This window comes from Cavia porcellus, unplaced genomic scaffold (genome assembly GCF_034190915.1).
Source record: "Cavia porcellus strain 051 isolate PalLab524CR breed Dunkin Hartley unplaced genomic scaffold, mCavPor4.1 scaffold_9, whole genome shotgun sequence".
Lineage (NCBI taxonomy): Eukaryota > Metazoa > Chordata > Mammalia > Rodentia > Caviidae > Cavia > Cavia porcellus.
The window spans coordinates 76160536-76176815 of NW_026947492.1; the positions used below are offsets into that span (position 1 = coordinate 76160536).

General features: G+C 45.2%; 1 long non-coding RNA gene across 1 annotated transcript; it reads left to right on the top strand.

The window, feature by feature from the left end:
* Positions 1–6959: 6959 nt before the first annotated feature.
* On the top strand, positions 6960–16045 carry LOC134477723 (uncharacterized). The gene is made up of 2 exons (XR_010049881.1): positions 6960–7204; positions 11238–16045. It is a non-coding gene; the product is annotated as an uncharacterized LOC134477723 (long non-coding RNA).
* Positions 16046–16280: the final 235 nt, after the last annotated feature.

The window sequence follows — 16280 nt, forward strand, 5'->3', positions numbered from 1 at the left end:
TCTTAAATAAATATACATATATAAATATATGAATAATCTCAGATTTTTCAGGTTAGGGTTTTTTTTTAAAGTCCATGGATTTTAATACTTTAGAAATGTAAGGAGTTTCTAAGATGAAACAAATACTTTGCTCTCTTCAGTGGAAAAGAATCCATTTTAAAAGAGAAATAAAAATGCCAGTATCTAAAAATATTCTTCCCAACATATTGTACCCAGAGGTTGTTATCAAGGGCCGTATATGATAATCAGATTTAAGAACATAAGAAATAAGAACTTGCCATGAGAAGCCATGTGTCTCAGTGCGATCCTCTGTGTGCTTTTTATACCTTATGAGAAATAGAAATAGTTTTTCTGCAGCTTCTGTGAGGCTGGGGGCTCAAAGACAAGTCTAGGCAGTAAGTAGAGGCGAGTAATTCTGGAGCTCATTACCGACAGGGTGGTGCAGAGCCTCTTGTGTGATAATGTTATTGTATAAAATGATGTAGGATTCCTATCTCTTTGATGATACTTGATCATCAGAAAATAAGTAATTTCTGAAGTTCAGTACAAAGTTCAAGATAATTTGCTCCTTGTAGAGAGACTTGTTGCTATAATACTCATTGAAAATCCCCTGCGTGACAGTGTGGTTCATCTATTTTCCAGATTTTGCTGCTGTAACTTTAAAAGATAGTTGCCTTTATTTTATATTCATTGAATCATTAGAATATATAAAATCACAAATCTTAGTGGGCAGAAACTTTTCTATCATTTAAAAAAAATTTAGATATTTATGTAATGATTGTTTCATAATCATTGTGGTTATTTTTATTAATAAGAAATATTTGCCCTTTATGTGAGTAATGGTATTACAGAAAAGATATGTAAAGATTATTTATAGCTCAGATGGGAAGAAAAATCTGGACCTGTAAACCCGAAGTAATAATATCACTCAGAATGACTAAGCTTCGTGGCTGATTTTTAAATATACAAACTAATTTCCTCCCACGTCTTGTTTTCTCTTTTATCCTTCTTTAAGAGCCACGTCCAGAACAAAAAGGAACTTGTCTGCTTTGTCCGCACGTCTTTGGCTGTGTTTCACCGTGACATGCACTGCTGTTCTTTCAGCACCAAAGTGTTGGCACACACTCCTGAAAATTTCACACCATCTCTTGCTGGATCAGCAAGCTTAACCCACCAAAATCTGGTGTTGTGCAATGGTTTTTGACTGATAATCAATCTTTATGCTGCTCGACAGTTGTTGCCGGGACACAGAGTGGAGCAGGTGGCAGATGTGTGTTGTCTTTTGAGGAAAGAAATTGTAGGTGAGCTTGGACACAGACTGGCGGATCACATGTCCTTAGAAGGACTCAGGAGAAGTAACGGGGCAAAGCTACTTAGCCAACTTAAGCTCAGAGATAAGCTTCATGATTTCTTTCAGAATGTTAAGGATATAAATGTAAATACACACAATGCATTGGGGGGTGATGTCTATATATTACCCACATATTCATTTATATTTTTTCAAGTCATCTAAATAAGATTTACAATTATCTTTCCAGCGAGCATCTTATAGATTTATCAGTCACTTGCCAACTTGTCTTCACAAGGGAGTTTTAAAAATAAAAGACATGTGAACGATTTCGAAGAGGGTAGACAAATTCAGAGCAAGGCAGCATTATCAGAAATTAGAAGAATAGAAGAATAGTTGACAAGGTTTGGCCTTGCAAAAACATCTTCCTAAATGAGCGGAAAGATTTTAATATGTAATTAGCTGAGAGGCCTTGAATCCATACTTGGTCCTCTCTTTCATTTGCCAGTTTTCATTTGTGCAGCAATTTCTTGGTGCCTGCTGTTTGCCCTCTCACAGGTCAGACCAGAGACAGGTGGGAGTCTGGGCTCACAGTCTGAGCTTTTAACCACTGGTCTTTCATTTCATCTTAGTGAAAATTCAACCGAGAGATACTTTTATTGCAGATATATTGTGTGTGTAGCCCTGGAAAAAGAACCAAAGTCCTGACCTTCAAGGGCATAAACTGAGTAAATGAGTTATAAATCCTTGAATCGAGGGTACTATTTACAGCGTAAATTAAATGGATCCTCTAGAGGAAAACTTTCTGCTCCAGAAAGGTCAACTATGTCAGTGTGAATTTTGGCAATTATATTTTCATTTCTCATCAGCTTCTTCATGCTTTAGGAAATCAGAGTAGACAGTGAAATGGTCCGTTATTGGAAAGTAACTCTAGATCCGCTAAGATAGAAAAAGCCTACTACCATTTTTGATTTTTAAAACTGATTTTTAAAACTATGTTACTATTCCTTTTGAGCATCGGTGTTGACAACCGGTGGTACCACATTCAACAGAAAGCCAGAGAGCTATTCATCACACACCTCAGACACAAAGCTTCTGTGTAGAGGTCAGGCCAAGGTCAGGGCGGGCGGCATTTTCTGCTGAAATGTAATAAAACAGCCCTTACATCCTGAAGTTCAGTTATCAACCAGAAAGCTTAGTGATGGGTGGGAAACACTAGAAAAGTAGAACTATTTTGTGTGAAGTTTGTTGATGAAAATGTCTTAGTAGGTGCTGTAATCCTGGCATTTAAAGGTTCTGACATTTATTGATTATTCTGGAGTTGTGAAGATGTAGTCAAGGAATGATTAGGAAAGGCATTTTAAAAGCACAGGGATTTACAGCTAGATAGTTTTACTCACAATTTGTGAAACTTTGGTTCACAGTGGCACAGTGAAAATTCCTGGCCTAGTCTCGTGTGGTTTATAGGGTTTCGGCTCTGTACAGATGTGGCAGAAGCAAGGGCCTATGAGCATGGTTGCTTAGGTACCTTGAAAAAGACGAGGAAGGAAAACTGTCCAGACAGAACTCACTAGGTCTCAGTTCTGTGCATGGAGCTCTGATCATCTTTAAAACATGGAACTCTGATCATCTTTAAAACTGTAAAGTTACAGTTCCGCTCTGTCCTGTGCATCTTTTTCTAAAGATTTACAGGTTTGACTTTCGGGTATCATTACAGTGATCATTTCAGTCCTAAGTTTTGTTATCCAGAAGTGAAATTGAGTATTATGAATAAGATTTTACATCACTTACATACTGTATTGTGAAGAGGCAGTCACAGGGAAAAGTCCATGAAAGGAGTCCTTGATATTACATCTAAGATCTAAATTTAAACCCAGAGATTTTCTGCTTCCTATGTGATCCACAAAATGAAATAATTTGCTATGACAGCTGTGATTGACAAGAATATGTGTGAGCACATTTAAAACAGGGCATCTCTTCATGTAGAAGTGAATGTCAGTGAAATGATGGATTCTCATCATTTTAATTATTGATGATTTGGAAATATTTCAATTCCATGACACACAAGACATGTTCTAAATAGCAGCATAACACGTTTTCTCTTATCTGCGTCAATAATGAAACGTTCTGTCATAATTTGTTTTTCAAAAAATGCATTAGTTTAATGAACCTGGATTCATGCGTTCTATCTTGTTCCACTGCACATCTCCTGCATTGCTGGTTCCTCAATGTAAAAGCACAGGTTTCAAGGAGTGACCTGCTCCTCACATCACTTCGCACCTTTGCTGTTACTTAAGACACAGTGCCACAGTGCTGCCCACACCAGAGGCCCCTTTCTCCCCCTAGAGCGAGCACCAAGCTTCCTAACACCCACCTACAAGGTGGCAGCAGAGGTTTCCCCGAGTACACGCACTAGCAGGACTTGGGTGTAGTTCAGTGATGGCGAGCCTTTGAGAGTTCCCAGCTCTCAGTGCCCGCTGTGGCACGCGTGCTGTAGGTTCACCTTCACGGTCTAGTTTACCTCTCTCACTTATATTTGCGACCAGAATTGTGGAAAGAATTGTTTGTGAACCAAGATGCCACTGTAAAAATGGTCTAACAAGAACAAATAATATCAGGGAAACAGGAGGAGGAGGGAATTTAAAGGACAAACAGGTGTTTGCTATACTTTTTAAATCAAATAGACAATTGCCTCCTGTGAATTGTCACTCTACCAGAGAATTCGTCTCTTTAGAACATCGAACTCAATTCCACAGTTCTTCTAAATGTTTTATCTTGCAGACTGCTCATTTTTGAAACTCACTCATCTGCTAGGAAAAATGCGAGACAAGCATCATCATTTAGTGGAAAGAAGGCGAGGCTTGAAAGTCAAGCCATCTCGTGGGATTCCAGTCCCAACTTGAGTATCTCATCTGCAAAACAGAGGTCATACTGCCTGGCAAGTGTGAGGTCGTGAGATTGATCCCTGGTACTGCCAAAAAACAAAACAAAAACCCAAAAATCCCCCCCAAAAACAAAAACAGAAGTCGTAATAAATGATTATTAAATTTAGTCTTATCTTTCTAATGAAGATAAATTATTTTAAAATAAAAGAACACCTATAAATCCCTAGTTTGAATAGAAGTTCGATAACATAGCAAAGACTCCAAAGCTATTAGTCAGAACCCTCTGTCTGCCTTTACCTTTCCAGAATAGCTGGGGTGGGTGCAGGAAAAAGACACCAACAATGAAATTTAGTTCCTGCTTGCTTTATCCCTGCCAGGAAAGCAAACTCCAGTGTGAACCCACGTGAGTCACTTTATCTCTCTAAGCCTGAGTTTCCTTATCCAGAAATGGAGCATGGCAGTGTCAACTCCCAGAGCTTCTGTCAGGTAGAGAGAAGATAATGGGTGTACAACTCTGGCACCCAACATACTTAAAAAACATTGTCTGTCCACCCACTCTTTACTGATTTCCTTTCCTATGTTCTATCATGTCCAGGTACGCTTATGCAAACTTTTCATACGGGTTGTCGCAGGTACCTGAATTACTGCCAATGGTGTTTGCTGACTCTGAGATCTTGAGACACGTGGAACAAATGAAAATCCCTGTGGAGTAGTGATGGGTACAGCATGTTACGGGAGTCTGAGTTTGACGCTCTGACCTCCGTCTGAAGTGCAGGTAAAAATCAAGGCGTTTTATAAAGCAGCCTCAGATGGCCTCTTTCTCTGCTCTGTTCCAAGAGCTGGATTTTAAAGTATGTTCATGACCCAGGGCTAGCCTTAACTTTGAGCTGCCACAACTTATTTAGAGAAAGTTCATAGAAAAGTTCAGGGAAAGGGTGACAACATTTTGATTGGCACAATAGATGGGATGGTTGTAATTTTAATCAAATCTAAATTGAAGACATACTTCAAATGATATGTCAGACTAGTGTTACCGAGTTAAAATCTGTCATTATTAGTTAAATATAGCCATCATGCCTATAGCAATAAAGGATGACATGTAAAAGAACACGCGGAAACAAAGAACACAAGTATTTAGAGAAGTGGGAGCGACCAGAAACTCAGCTGAATGCAAGAATGTGACCTGGATTTAATCTGTTTACCAAACACAGAAGCGATTGTATTTGGGGCGGATGATATAATTGAATATAGCAGTATGTCTTCTTACTGTCAGAGCCTTTATATTTTATAAACTCATCTTGCACTCACGAAAAGATGTGCTTGTTCATGTTTAATGTCATTATCTGTGCCTATCTGACAGGCAAGGCATTAATGTGTTTTCAGGTTTATTGCCCAACTATGGGAGAATGAAGTTTTAAAAATAAGATTTCTAATAAGCCCCTGGATCTGAAGTTGAGTTTGCTGCTTTTATTCTAATGGTAGAATAAGAGGCGATTTTTATTTATTTATTTATTTTTTTGGCCTGTGTCTTACTTTTCTCTCATTGTTGAGACAAAATACCTGACACCCAAAATTAAGGAAGGAGAGATTTATTTAGCTCACAGTTTGTGGAGGTTTCAGAATGTAATCAGCTGGCTCCAAGGCAGGGTGGCACATAGCACAGGGGCAATAGTTCAAGGGGCAGAAGCCAACAAAAGCAGCAAGAGCAAAAGGGGGTGGGGACCAAGTCTCTTTTCCTCTTGTGTGTAGGCTTTCCACCCTATGGTGGGTCTTTTACACCCACACCATCTTTGAGCCCCCCTCTTACACAGGCTGAGGATGTTTACAAAGTGAGGACCCTGGCCCCCTGCTGAGTCACTTAAACTAAACTGCTCAAGTTGACACAATGACCAACATCTACCCTTGACATTATGTATCAATCATAATAGCCTGATGCATGCTGTTGGGAGTGCCCAGAATAATTTAATTTTATTTAATTTATGACTGGCATTGGTTTTTTAAAAAACGTAAACTGAGGAAATATTATTAGAGATGGACCTTTCAACACAGGAGCAGACTAGAAAGTGCTTTATCTTCTTCCTGATATGGTAATGAAATTAACATAGGATGTCGATTCTTCAAAATAAAGTATAATCCATGGTTGGGGCATAGCACTCTTGGAATGCTTTAGGAAAATAAATAAAGAAACAGTGCTCCGACAGGCAGTCCCTAGAACCTGGGATATGGCTCTTGGGGAAGCGTTTTCCAAGGTTTTACAAAGCCCTAAAATCTCTGCAGGGTCCAGCCGCTCCTCCACTTGCCCCGTGTAATCTTAATTTTCCAAGCCCCAAAAGACACAGAGTGGTCAGCTCTGTGTCTGGGAGCTGGTCTGGGAGCCACCAGCCGTGGATAAGAAACACGAGGAGCTGTTGGGGGAGTCGGGGAGTCGGGATGAGAAGAGAGCCCTTCCTGGTATTCGGGCTGTGCACAAAGGTGATGCTGCTGTGCTGAGAGCAGTACTCCAGCAGGCATTGCACCTGTCCGTTCTCATACGCAGTGTCCCTTCCTTGTGTTAGGCTTTTCCTAGTTTGGCACAGAAGCAAGGGCAGAAAAAGAAAAAAAGGACAAAAGGCTTCTCTGCTGGCACGGGAGGGCTGCAAAAGCATGCAAAGTCCCTCAGAGACCGGCAAAGAACCTGCAGGCTTTTAGTCGGTTTGAAGGGGGTGGGACTTGAAGGGGCGGGCAGAATAACGTATTGACAGCTGATTGGGGAATGTTGGCGCATGCGCGAAGAGCGGGAAGTTCAATTTCCAGCTTGGCAGGAGAACGCGGAAGTGGGTATTGGAGGGATTCGCTGTTGCTCTAGGGCCCCTCACCATGCTGGCCAGGTGCCGCGCTGAGTTTCCTGCGGGCAGAGCCATCATCTTTCGTGGTCGTTATGCTTGGAATTATCAGAGATATAATTCCCCGTGTTCTGCCTCTGTGCTCCCAACCACCGTCTCCTTGCTGGCCGCAAGGCACTGCGACATGAATCTATGAAAGATACAACCAAGTAGGTTGGGGAACCCATGTGCATCCCAGAGGGTGGTGAGCCAGGGTGAGGAGAGGTCCCCTAGGATGGCCTGCCCCGCAGCACACAGTGAGCAGACTGTCCTGGGAACTGGGTGCAGAGGCCCTCGCCCCAGGCCCTCAGTGCATTTGGAATGTCCCCACTGGTGCTAGCCCCAAGACAGTGGCACTGCAGGGAGGTCACCCACATGCTGTAAAGAGTAAGACATTGCACCAGTGATTCTCCAAGGGACATCTAAGAGTGTGGGGTCTAAGGTGTCCAGCTTCCAGCACCCTCACAGGAATGGCTGTTTGTCATTATTTTCTACCCTCAGCCTTTTCTAGGGAGAGGAGTAAAAGATAGGAGGTCTCAGAGGCATTTAAACCTTGCTCTGTGTTGTCGTAGGATCTTATATTCAACAGGTGCCTGTAGCTGTTATTGAAGGTGAGAAAGTGAGCAAAAGGAAGGCATGTGAGTTTTAGGAAGGTCACTGCTTCCTGCTGAGCTTTTCCAATTCTCAGCTGGGGTGGGGGTGCTGTTTTCTAGTTCCTGCAAAGGTACTAGGTTGCCTCGGGCCTGGGAACTGAAAGTTTTGGACTTTGGGAATTGAGAAAGCTAAGGAAAGACAGAAATGCAGACTGCATTGGCTAGCAGTCGCAAGTACAGCTTCCTAGAAGTTCATGGTGGATTTGGGGGGCCACAAGGCTTCTTGTTTAGCTACTCAGCCTGGCTCCCATCCTGTGCTCTGCAGCCCCTTTGCTCTTTGGTCACTGCTTACCCACCCAGCGCCAGCCTCTGGATGCTGCTCTTCCCACCAGGAGGCCAGCCTGGGTGGGGCTTTCTGCACCCCTTGTAGCTTCAGGGCAGTATGGAAGGCTTCTTCCTTGCCTGGGGTCAGGGGTGCCTGTGTGGCCCTCCGCTTCCCATGCAAATCCTTTGACAGGAAGTCGGAGGTCCCAGAGCCACTGTGTGCAGAGGAGTCACCATGTTGCTATGAAGGGAGCCCCCGGTTCTCCAACTGGGCCATTCTGGACATCCATGGCCTGTGTGCTTCCCCAGAGTCTTCGTCTACCTCAGTCGTCCCAGGAGCTTTATGGTATAGGGAAATGGATTTTGCTATCACGTAAGGAAGTTTTCCAGCAGTCCCAATCTACCTGACAACTAGAAGGCCTGCTTCAGGGTACAGGTGGTCTCAGGGTTTTGTACAGTGTGCGGATCTGCTGCTTCCTGCCCTCCTTGTCCTGCCTCTGGCCACACCAGGCCCCTCTGTGGCCTATTGTGTGGTTGTTTCTCGGCATTGTACCATGTCCCCCTCCTGATTGTGCTTTGCATTCACAGCCTGTCCCGTGTGCTCTTCAGATCCTTTGTGTGACCTTCCCAGGACACTTTCTTTACCTCCCCAAGCTGCACTAAGTATTCCCGGTTCTGCTCCTCAAGTCCAGCTCTCACCCCTGAGCCAGTGCCTGCTGGGCTGGGTCTCTGCTGTGTCTTCCCAGATAGACCCTGCCAGGCCTCTCTCGCAACTTCCCCAGGCCGTGTCTACAAGATGGGGCAGGGGTCTCAGTGTGTGTTTATTGAATGGATGATGGATTGGACCAAGTGTGTTAAGCCAATAATTTTAACTTTTGTTTCAACCCCAAAGCTTTATGATTCTGAAACCAGTGTGTCGTGTGCACTAAACCTGCCGTGTTTTGCTGCCCCTTCTTCTGGGTTATCCTCTGGTGGGTTAGCAACTGGTGGTCAACTTGTAACAGCCAGCTGAACTGAATTAGCATGGTGCTGAGTATGGATGGCCCACTTGAGGACCATTGCCAACAGTGTGAAAAAGAGAACTGGAGAGGGAAATGGGTGTTGTTGGTTTTCCTGAGTATCGTTGGTTCTCCTCTTGCCATGGGTTCTCCTGGAGGAGCTTGTCGAGCTTTTTTCCTGCTATTAACTTGGCTGTCCTCATTGTCAGAGGAGCTCAGGGCCTTGATGTCACTGAGAGTGGCTGTGGGTCACTTTGGGGGAGCTCTGGTCCTTACTTTGAGCATCGCTTCCTGGCTCTGGAGGGGATAGATGTGTGCTGCTCAGTCTCCAGGAGAAGCCTGTCACACCAGCTTCCTGGTATGTATTTGGCTGTTCTCATCATTAGAGGAGCTTGGGACCTCATTGTCACTGAGGGTAGCTGTGTGATTTTTTGGGAGACCTCTGGTCCTTACTTTGAACTCTGCTTCTTGGCTTCAGTGCAGATACTTTGGCCTGCTGGCACAGATCCTTCCCCCCGCTGGCATAGATTTTCTAGCTTCTGTTGCTGACCTTTGGGCCTTCCAGCACAGATCCATAAAACAAACTTGCATGAAACATTGTCGTTGGCTCTAGGTCTTCAGCTGGGCTCATGAAGGATGTTGCTGTGGGATTTGGGCCCTCAGCTGGATTTTTTGGGGTCTTTAGCGTGTGGACCGATTTTTGTGTTTGACTCTTTGGGTGATTGCTTTGAAATAATTCTGTACTTTTGTGCCCTGTATTAAACTGTCTTCCTTGCAGTCCCTGACTACAATATCCTCTGTGAAACATATCTTCTTTTCATAGTAAATTTAGTAAGGGGCATAATGAAATAGCTAATTAATCATGAGTATAACAATGAATTTGTCCCCCCAAATACAGAGAAAACAGAAGTCAAATTAGTATCTGTCTAATGAAAATATTACCCAATGTCTAACCTAATAAGTTCCCAATGAATTAACAGTCCTGCTGTGATTGGATTCATTTGATGAGTATTCTGCAAATATTTGTTGAGCGCGGCTGTGTCCAAGCATGAGGCCTGGTACTAGCTGTGCAGCAGGGAACAAATGCTTACATTGGAAATGGATGGTCAACTCAGTACGCACTGGGCGAAATATGCCTGTTACAGTGTGCTACATACTGGAGGCACAGAGGTGGACACATTTGACGTCCTTCAGATGCCCAAGGTCTAACAGGCGCACATACAAAGTGGAGAGGTTTAGAGACAAGAGGGATGCATGGTGTGGGAGGCCAGAGGATGGATGGGTCAGACAGCATCCTGCAGGAGGTGGCCCTCCAGGCATCCCTTGCCCTTGTCATGGCTCTGTCCCAGCCAAGAGGAGGACACGTGGCCTTGCAGGTTTCCTGTTTGGGCACACTGGCAGCTGTGTGGTGTGGCATTGGGACACACAGTCGCTGGTGTTTGGGGCAAGAAGGGAGAGATCCCAGGAAGGGAGTAGAGAAGGGCTCTGCACAAGTGGAGGCTCCCTACCCCTGCAGAGGACATTATCTTCTCACTGTGCTCAGGTAGAGCCTTGCTGGCCCAGGTGACATTGGCAGTGTCTGGAGGCATCTCTGGGTACCCCAATGGGAAAAATGAATCAAGAGGGTGTAATGCACAGATGAGGTTACAGCTGCGTGTACACCTGTCATTGTTTCCTCTGGAGAGACCCCTTCCATTTGTGCCACAGATGAGGGTGCTGCTACTGTTCCCCCATTCCCAAAACTAAAGCAAATACATTTGACAGGTTTTTCCTAAGTTTCAGAGCTGGAAAGAGGCAAAGTCAAGGTCAGCTGAAGGCCAGTAGTATGCTTTTGTTAGAATCCTTTGTGGGCTAGTCTAAAAACTTTCGTTAAATAGAAATGCTACCAAATTCCAGTAGTTTTTCCATGTTTATCAATATTGACCAAAATATGCAAAGTAGAATAAACCCTAAAAGTACAGTGTGTTACAAATACAGTATAACAAGCAACATTTTCAAGTTTGCTTTATCCCACCACTTGGAGGGGACCTAACCGGAGATGTGAGGGGATGACCCCTGACTGGGCTGTGTGTACCTCGTAAATGTTTTCTTTCCTGGCCTTTGCTTTTTATGAGTCCACATTTGCTGTGCATAATGATCACACTTCTTGTGTGTGGGGGGTGGTGCGTGTGCACAGCATGTTGAATTCTTTTTACTCCCCTTTCCATCTGCAAAAGTTCTACCTCCCTGATCCCCATCATCTGTCTTTTATTTTGCTCTTTAATTTGTTTATATTTTCACTCCAACAGCTCAGAGAATCTTGAAGAAATGGACAGATTCTGATGCACATGTCAATGACAAATGATGAACCCAGAAGACAGCAAAGCTCTGGAAAATCTGATTACTAACAGTGAAATTGAGGCAGTCATAATCTTCCTACCAAGATAGGGGTGGGACCTGAGGGACTCACTGCTGGACTCAACTAGAGCTCTGGGGGGTTGGAGTCCAGAGGTCCCCAAGGGCACAGCGACTCTTCAGAGCGCCGCTTCTGCCTCTTGGCCAGCTTCCAGACTGTGCCCTACTGTGCTCCCTCACACCTCCACTCCCCACTCCGATCACAGCCGACTTGTCCTAAAAAACTCATTTTACCTTTGCCGCAAGAGCACGCTTGTATTTCCCACCTGTCGTCCTATGTTGAGGGGACTGCGGTGAGGGTTTCATCTCTGGGACTTGCCGAGGAGACATCGAGAGGGTGAGGAGCACAGACCAAAGTGGCCGGGCCCTGTGTTCAGCCAGGGTCCCAACCAGGCTGAGGATGGAGGACCTGCAGAGCTGCCCACACCGTAGCTGGAACATGGGCTTTCCCCAGGCATCCCTTGCCCTTGCCATGGCTCTGTCCCAGCCAAGAGGAGGACACGTGGCCTTGCAGGTTTCCTGTTTGGGCACACTGGCAGCTGTGTAGTGTGGCAGTGGGACACACAGTGGCTGGTTTTTGGGGCACTGGTGGGCATGGACAGTGTGAATTCTGCTCTGCTGTACATTCCTTCCATGCAGCCCCCACGAAAACATTTGGTTTTCACTGCCTGAAACATTCTTCCCCGAGCTCTTCACAAGGAATGTCTCCTCCCCTAGGCCCTACCCAGGTGTCTGCTCCTCAACGAGGACTCCACTGTCAGGTGGTCCCTGAGAGGCAAGAGCTGCACAAGCTGTGGTGTCTTCTCCACAGTGGTCACACTGGGGCCTTGACAAGGGGACACTGATGAATATAGTGGAGTTGCTGGAGAGAAGTAAATAGGCATGGAGGACTCAAGATCTCCTTGGGTAACTGAGAAATGGGTATATGCAGAAAAAGAGGGAAGGTTTGCCTCCAATGCAGTGCCTGTGAGGTAAGGCATGTGCCTGGAAGCGTTACAGCAAACAGAAACTCTGAAACATCACCCAGAATTTGGAGACAGATTTATTTACATCAACAGGCACTGACAAGGAATTAACCCTTATGAAAATGTCAGGCCCTCATCTCAGGTGATCTAGGGCCTATATGGAGTTTCCAAGTGGGAAGTATACAGGAGCAGAGTACTTGATTGTCTTTGATTAGTTCTTATACTATGCAGGACAGTGACCAGTTGTTTCTAAGAAACAGAAGGAACAGGAACTGTAACTGGAACTGTTACCTTGCAACTAACAAAAAATGAAGTATACTGGCTGGGTTGTGGGAAGGGGTTTCTGCTACAGAAGCATTCAGTTTCTTGTGCTGAATTCCTACCCATGCTCAACCATGGATTGGCCATAAAATAAGGTCTTGGGCCAGTTCTGTAGACCCTGGAGCTCAGCAAACTCTTCAGTCAGTGCGAATAGCTTCACCTGCATCATGAAGCAGTCGGGAAGACTGAGGTAATCTGTGTCAGGCACATGAAACAGGGTCTGGGTAGCAATGAGTGTTACTGTTCGTGGAATCTAAGAAGTGCTGCGCAGAGCAGCAATGCCCAGGGTCAGGGCTGCGCAGCACAGGTGACAGTTGTATGGAGGTACTAACTCTGATGGTTGTGTGAGGGACCTAGTGCACCTTCTTGAATTTCCCTTCCTTGGCCTGACTCCGTCTTTTCTCATTGCTGAGCAAAATACCCAATACGCACAAGTTAAAGGAGGAAAGGTTTATTTAGCTCACAGTTTGTAGGTTTCAGTCTATAGTCGCTGGTTCCAAGACAGGGTGGCTTTACAGAGGGACATCATGGAGGAAAAACAGTCCATGGTGGGGCAGGCAAGACATGGCAAGAAACAACCAGCAGTGATCCTGCCTTCCCTCTCCTTTTATATTCAGGCTACAAACCTACGGGTAGGTGCCACCCCGCCCACAGTGGGGCTTCCTTTACCCACACCCAGAACTGTGTAATTCCAGTCAGTGAAGTAATCTAGTGCCATATACCCTTCATCCCAGTATTGCATGTCCTGGGTCCAGCCAGCTCCAAAAGCCCCACCTGTGTGAGCATGCGGCTTTGGAGGAGGCAGGAGGACAGGAGGCATAACTCTCACCCAGGGCCCCAGTTTGAGTGACCAGAGCTCTCTGTTGTTTGGGTTCCTCATGTCCAGTCTGGTCCTCTGTGCTGACCCTGGTGAGGGTGGGCTCTGGTGGTGCTAGCCTCTGGCGAGGCTCAGGTCTGCTGTTGGGGGCCCGGCCTCCTCTCCCTGCTGTCCCTCTGAGCGGCTAGCTCTTCCTGGATGGGCACTGGCCAACATCACAGTTGACAGTTCATGTACTTAGAATCACAGAGTGTTACTTTTTTGCGTAACATCTTTGTGTTCATGTACACTGAGCAGGCTTCGGTGTTTCATTGCTTTGCTTAGCTGAATAATGTTCCCCCTAGGCATATACTGCAATTTGTTTACCATTTATCCACTGATGGGCACTCTTTTTTCACCTTTGGTGGTGGTGAACAGTGATGCTGTGAGCACACCTGTGTATCTGTGTAACACGATGACCACTGTCGATTCTTTTGGATACACAAGAACTCATCAACTTGTAGCTCCAGCTTCCTAATTCTAATTTTTGTCAATTTCATATATAAAGTGAAAAAATGTAGCAACTACTTGTGCAAAAGATTTTTGGAGGATCACATTTATAGCCTTACAATCTACCTTTAACTTAATCTACAAGTTTATCTCATAGTTTTGCTCACCATGTATGTATTTGTGTGTCAGTGTCTGAGTGTCATGTGTATTAATGTCCCCTGGCTTATTCATATCAGTATTAGCAGATTTTATATAAAATACCATTTCTAGGTCAAAGAGATCCTGCTTCTTCCTGTAAGTGCTAACTCAGAAGGGTTATTTGGAAATCTGCAAACACAGAAGTGTAGCTATTCTCAGTTACATGTCAATACCAGTGTTTCTCTCTTCAGGACAAGTGAGAGCAAATGAGGAGGAGTCTTTGTCTTTTGTTGCTAACGTGTAGTTACTGTGACGCGACGTGAATAACTGGAGCAGCTCAGGTGCAGACCACTCACTGATGCAGAGAAACTTCTTGAAGAGGAACGCTGATGGCCACTTCGCACAGGATGGTTCCTCCTGCCTCTGCCTGTGTATTGGCAGCGGCCTGCCTAGTAATGTCATCATGCTCTTAGTCGTTAGTGGGAGTTCTGAAACCTCAGTCCCTCCACACATCTTTGAAAGTGTGTGGGTCAAAGTAAAACATCTGTGAAAAACTGTTTTTTATTTTCAGTGAAGCAGTTTGAGGCTCTTGCCAGAGATGCTCTAGCAGGCCCTTCCTCGCATTTCGACAGAAGAGTTACAGCAGTGACTCCTAGGAGGGCACGGGTAAGACGTGGCCCTGGGGAGGAGGAAACCCTGCCCAGGGTCCCCAGCTCGCAGCAGCCAGAAGCGCAGCCCGCCTGGCTGCACAGTGATGAAGGGCGCTGGATTCTTTCCTGGGCTTTTCAGCTGGGAGCACCTGACCAGCGAGAGAGGCGTGCTAAGGTGAATTTTAATTAGGACTAAATTGTGGTATTACTCTTTCCTACCCTGAACATCTGTTCCCTTCAGAAATGATGATTTATGCAGGCTATCAGAGCAGACAGCCTGCTTCAGCTTATGTCACGGGAGCTGTCCGAGGAGCCAGCGTTGGATGGAGGCTGGCCAGGGCGAGGCGGGGAGCGGGGAGGCGGCCCGGCGTGTCCGTGTTCATTCGGAAGCCAGACAGTGACTGGACTTCAAGGAAAAACTGTTTGACCATCTGGCGTTGATGAAGACGGCGCCTCGGATAGTGAGCGGCTGCCGCTTCCTCCGGATGGCCAGGCTTGCGGTGTGTGCTGGGCAGGGGCCGAAGACGCGGGTCTGAGTTGAGCTGCTCACAGTGGCTGCGGCAGGAAGGGGAGGCAATTCCTGTTGAACCTGGAATAGGAGTCAGATCTCAGAGGTTTTATGGCTTTAGAAATGGCCACGCCCCTCCCCCTCCAAACGGCAGGATCAGCTAATAAGCTCCAATCTGCAGGAAGACATTACACCTGAGTAAAAGGCCACCTGTCTGGAAGTGTGCTTACTGCAAGCTTACCCAATTATTTTAGCAAAGCAATGATGTTTCTTTGGTTAACGTAACTGACCGTTTACTTAGTAAAAAGCTGCGCCTGTGCTGGCAGGGCTTTACTGCTGGGCTAAGTATTAATGAGGTGCTTAGATGGAGGCCAGCCGACTGGCTTCCCATCTTAGATCTGCCTCTTTTCGTGGGGAATAAAAAGACCTGAAAGCACCCTCAATTCTTGGCAGAATAATCGCAGGCTAAGCAGAGTCTGAAACAACTATAGTTTTACTTAAAAGCGATCCTTTACATTTAAAAATATATTGGGGTGGGCATGAGGAAAACTGCATGACATTCTGAAGAAATAGGGTTTGAATCCTCTCTAATATATGCTGTGTTCCTTCAAAGGTTTTGAGTGTCATTTACACACCATCCTTGATATTTAAAAGTAACTAATGGGTTCAGTGTGGTGGGACACACCTGTCATCCAGCACGTGGGAGGCTGAGGCTGGAGGATTCCTGTAAGATCTAGGTCAACCAGGGCTACAAAGGGAATTCAAGGCCAGCCTGAACTAAATATCAAAAGCCCCTCTCAAGAAACAAACAAAAGGAACCAATGAAAATTTGGAAAAAGTCACATTCAATTTTTTATAGATAAGAATCTTTCAACCAATCTTAAAGCAGTCTAGTAATAATCACAGTAACTTAAATTTGTGCAGAATGCATTACACAGATAGTTAAACAACCCAGCTCTGTAGGTTTGAGTCCTGGTTCTGCGATTCACTAGTTATGAAACTTGGAAAATGAAACTTTTCTAACCTCAGCTGCATCTAAAGCATGAAGA